The sequence below is a fragment of the Rhinoderma darwinii genome, chromosome 9 (assembly GCF_050947455.1).
Source record: "Rhinoderma darwinii isolate aRhiDar2 chromosome 9, aRhiDar2.hap1, whole genome shotgun sequence".
In the NCBI taxonomy this organism is placed as follows: Eukaryota; Metazoa; Chordata; class Amphibia; order Anura; family Rhinodermatidae; genus Rhinoderma; species Rhinoderma darwinii.
Window position 1 is genome coordinate 45,395,776 of NC_134695.1, and position 5,264 is coordinate 45,401,039.

At 45.1% G+C, this 5,264-nt stretch overlaps 1 long non-coding RNA gene across 1 annotated transcript; it reads right to left on the minus strand.

Moving 5' to 3' along the window:
- Window positions 1-1,007: 1,007 nt before the first annotated feature.
- Window positions 1,008-2,439, minus strand: LOC142660350 (uncharacterized). The gene is made up of 3 exons (XR_012850466.1): window positions 2,171-2,439; window positions 1,625-1,753; window positions 1,008-1,170 (listed from the first exon to the last, which is right to left on the minus strand). It is a non-coding gene; the product is annotated as an uncharacterized LOC142660350 (long non-coding RNA).
- Window positions 2,440-5,264: the final 2,825 nt, after the last annotated feature.

A 5,264-nucleotide genomic window follows, 5' to 3' on the forward strand; every position in this document is an offset into this window, starting at 1 on the left:
AGCTAGTAAAAGTATTAAAAACGCCCCGATGTACGCACATAATACACGCCCACTTGGACTTTTACTTTTAAACACACCCACTTGGACTTTTGCAAGCCTCATTTGCATAACTACAAAAATGGTCATAACTTGGCCAAAAATGCTCGTTTTTTAAAAATAAAAACGTTACTGTTATCTACATTGCAGCGCCGATCTGCTGCAATGGCAGATAGGGGTTGCAAAATCTGGTGACAGAGCCTCTTTAAGGATCACACAGTGTTGCTGGGCAGGGAAGGGGGAGAAACTGTATGCTTTATGGACAGCGTCATACACAAAACATTACACTGCCCAGAGTGAAAAGAAAAAGTCGCCTCCCATTTGGCAAGTATAGCCAAATTAGCATATTTAGAAAAGTGCACATAACTTTGCAAATAATAAAACTATTTGAAAAAAAATTACACTGTAGTTATCAGCATCATAGCGCCTATTTGATTAGTTAGGAGATAGGGCATGAATAAACTAGCGACAAATCCTCTTTAAGGCTTCATTCACATCTGCATCGGGACTCCGTTCATGGGTTCCGGCAGAGCTTTCCGTCAGTTAAACCGATGAACGGAATCCAAGCTGAAACAAACGGAAACCATAGGTTTCTGTTTGCATCACCTTTGATTTCAATGGTGACGGATCCGGTGCAAATGGTTCCCGTTTGTCACCGTTGTGCAACCGAATCAATACCGTAGTCGATTGCACTATTCATTCAAAACAACGGGGCCCTTACACAACGGTGACAAACGAAACCATTTGCACTGGATCCGTTACCATTGAAATCAATAGTGATGCAAACGGAAACTTATGGTTTCCGTTTGTTTCAATTTGGATTCCGTTCATGGGTTCCCCTGACGGAAAGCTTAGACAGAATCCATTAATGGAGTCCCGACGCAGATGTGAACGAAGAATAAGCTATATTAGCAGTTAAAAAAGACCTCTTACCAAGTGATTGAAACTACACAAAATGAACATTCCTGATTATTTGACAAACACACATGAAGTAAAGTAGAACATTCCAAGCATGAGAGAGATGTCCCAGATTTCTTCTCTCACATTGCATACAAGAGGGCCATTGTTGGTTTGGCCAAGTGTTTCTCCTTTATCTGTTTTTTTCCTGCAGCTCAATCATTAGTGATGTGTTTCCTGGTTGTGATACAAAGATATAATTATTACAAGGACACAAAATATTCCACAACTTTTGTTACTCCACACATTCAGACATTCACTTCCAGTCTTGAGAACACATTAGTAGTGGCGTAATTGTTCATGCCACAATATTTCAGCTACCTTGCAAAGCACTCTCTTAGGCTCTGTTCACACAGAGTTTTTGGCATCGATTTTGAGGCAGAAACCGCGTCGGAATCAGCACAAAAAAATGGCCAAAATCGCCCACTTGATTTCAAAGGGAGGCAGAGAAGTTTTTAGTCCGGGGGGGGGGGGGGGCTTTTGGCTGCTCATGGGATCTGTGTGGATCAATGATAGAAGCTCCGCCAACTTAACTTGGCCGATATCGTTACCACCCGCATGAATGATAAGAACCACTGGCGAAGTTGTATATCTGCTGAGTGACACAATTTTTGGCAGCAGCTGTACCCACCGCAATGCCCTGAAACCGTGCCATGGCACATCAGCTTGTGCCAAGCCCAAGTTCGAACCAAGCGGCCGCCACACTGCAGATATCGATATGAGTGCCCGAGGATCCAGATCTGAGGCCTGCCTGATCCTGCTGAAGACAAACCATAAAACAACAGAACTTGCTAAAAGTGCCTAAACATGGGAAAGAAACATATTAGAGACCAACAACCACAGTATTTAGTTTAGAAACATTCATGCTCCTCGACCAACAAATCAGGGCGGACATAAGATATGAAACTACTAGGACTCCATTTACCCAAACGCATGATAGCGTTATCATCCAAACCTAACGCGTCCGCCTCGGTGGCCGCACCTATGCGGAAAGAATGCGTTCCGAATTATTGAGCAGGCAGCCCCAAATGCCTAAAACATGATTTAAAAACTGAATTAAACTGAAAACGCGTAAGGGGTGAAGCGTTAGCATGTAACAAAAACTGCGGCCCTGTGGCATGTATCCTCAAAAACTCAGATATTATAACCATTGGGCAATGTGGACCCCCAATCTTACCTGTAGACAACCACGAACCCATCCCCAATTGATCTGTCTTAGACTTACGAACAAAAACCTTTAACCCCTTCCCGCCATTTCACGTAACTGTACGTGATGGGATGCAGTCTGTTCCCGCATCTCCATGTACAGTTACGTGAACGCTTTAAACTGTCGCTGCACCGGGATTTTCGGCGGCAGTTTAAAACAGATGGCTGTCCGAGACACGAGATCACAGCTGTCCTGGGCCGGCGATGGCTGTGCAGATGGACCAATCACAGCTTAGTGTGACGTTTCGAACGATTTAAACTTCCGCCGCACATCCTGGTGCAGCGGAAGTTTAAAAAAGACGGCTGTTAAAGACAGCCTAGCAACTCTGGATGCCGGCCGAGGACCAATCACAGCTGTCCTCGGCCGGCGATCGCTGTGATTGGTCCATCAGTGCAGATGGACCAATCACAGCTTAATATAATTTACTTTGACAGCTAGAACTCATTCAATTTCACGAAATACGGCTGTCCCAGACAGCCTAGTAACAGGGGATGCCGGCCGAGGACCAACCACAGCTGTCCTCGGCTGGCGATCATTGTGACTGGTCCATCAGTGCTGATGGGCCAATCATACTTTATTATGACAGTTGGAGAGGGGAGTTTAGTGTAGTCTCCGTCTCTGACCGCTTCACTTCTGTCAGGGAAGCGATCAGAGAAGGAGCTATTGCTAGTTAGAGAGTAAATTAGTAATTTACCATATAAATTAACCCCTGGATCACCCAGAAGCCAATCTACTGTGACCTATACAGCTGTCCTGTGACCTATACAGCTGTCCTGTGACCCTATTATAAGACTGGTAGCCTCGTGCGCCGCATCCAGCCTCGTGCGCCGCATCCAGCCCACCTGTGCCGCATCCAGCCCCCCTGTGCCGCATACAGGCTCCTGTGCACCAAGACGTCTGTTACTGCCCAGCATTTAAAATTTAAAAAATTAATCCCGTCATTGACTCTCCACCCTCCTGTGCTTGATTGGCACCAATCGGCCTCATCAGCACTCTGCCACCAGTATCACCTGTGATCCCTGCAAATCACTGCTCACCTGTAATTATCCTGTGATACCTGCAAATCACTGCCCAGTGACGTGTGTGAAAAGTGAGGTGTAAAATAAATTCACCCCTTCATTGTCTCATCGCTACCGTCCTGTATTCTGCGCCTAATTGGGACATACCAAACTCCATCCACCTGCGTTTGACATCTGTTACCCGGGAGTTTTTGTAGATATATTAAAAAAAATACCTTGGTTTTAGGGAATTAGTTATTCTATAAAATAAAAAATAAAAAAACACAAAAAAAAAACCGAAAAAAACAAAAAAAGTTTTACGTTACTTTCAACGCCAGTGACACTTTGTTACTAAGTTTACAAAAGAAAAAAAATGACTACGCGTCTGTATACTGCCAACGAGGCATGTGCCATGCTCTTTGAGGACTCTGATTCTGGTAGTGAGGAAGAGGTGACATTTTTAGTGTCCTCTTCGTCTAGTGACTCATCTACTGATGAACCGCCACGTAGGCGTCCAAGGGTAGGCGTCAGTAGTACACAATCACAGCCCAGTACAGCTGACTCCACATGGATCCCCGCAGATAATTTTGTGCCCCAGGTGCCTGAATTCACTGCGACTCCAGGCATCAATGTAGATACTGCAGACTTCAGTGAAATGAACTATTTCCAACTGTTCTTCATGAGTAGCCCTTCCTCCCGCTTCCTGGGGTACTGATCTAGCCACGGCCCCATCTCGTGGATGCTCACCAGCGTTCTCTGCTGAGCCAGAAGGAGGTACCTTGGCTGGCTGCTTGCCTCTCTGGAAGCTTTTAAGCGCCGAGTGAGCCCACCCACAGATGGAGCATTCATGCCAGAACTTGCAAGTGGCAAAAAACCAGCAGTGACCCTCATTGTAAAGCCAACAGGCTCCTGTAGGCCTTGAGGCCGCGGCTCCGGGAGTCGTTCCCGAAGGCGCGGCCACCTGTGGAAAGGGTCGTGCAGGCTTCCCGGTTTGCGTTAGAATAAGCTTCAACCATACATCAGTTTCTTTAGGCGCCCAACTAATGTCAGGCACCAAAGCCAAACGATGACGAAATTCTTCATCGTAGCGCCACCAGGCCGCACCCCCATGCAGCCTGTGGGCACTAAATATGGTTTTGAAATATACAAACAATTCAACTTTAACCAGTATTCAAGTGGGCAGTTGTGCAGGCCATGTACATGGACATATTCCTCTCTGTAATTCATTTGTATGTGTCTCTTTTTGTAGGAACACTGGAGGAGAGCTGCGAGAACTAATGAATGTCTCATAAAGTATACTGTGGCTTCCAACTTCTCAGTTAAAGAGATTTGTTATTTCCTGTTTCCCTTTAGCGTCTTAGGGCATGTCCACACGTAACGGAATTGCTGCAGAAAATTTCTGTTGCGTTTTTTTCAATGCTGGGAGATGGTGATATCTCCTCTGAAAAATGCAGCAATTCAGTCCACTTTCCGCAGCAGGAATTGACGTGCTGCGGTATGAAAAATATGCACCACAGGTGAATTTCTGCTCGGAAATTTTACGCAACGTGTGGATGATATTTGTTAAATCTCACCCACTTTGCTGCTACTGTACTCTGTTGCATATTTTCCGTCCGCAATTCCAGACTGAAAAAATATGCAGCAATTTAGTTACGTGTGGACAACCCCTTACAGATAAGTTCCTGGAGGAAGTCTCCCTCATCTCATAGTCAGTAGTGGTGTGCTTTGTCAAGGATATAATAGCAAAACACGTTATATTTTAACAGCAAGCCAAACCTGTATATAGCAAACAAAGCCCATGAAAAAAAACTACTCGGAGTGAGAGATACTACCTTGGGTTTATTCTATAGTTGGCCATCAGCTATCATCCGTAAACATGCACATATGGTTCAACTAAGAGGGCAACTTATATCAATAGGTTGAGTAATATAAGCAACTGAAAGGCACTTAGATGTAAGGGAAACATCCCATCGGGCAGGTAAAAATCAAGCCCACACCTCCCTTGGGCTTCTCCATACACATTAGATTGTCTGTGGGTCCGATCTAAATTATTAGGATCCACCAAC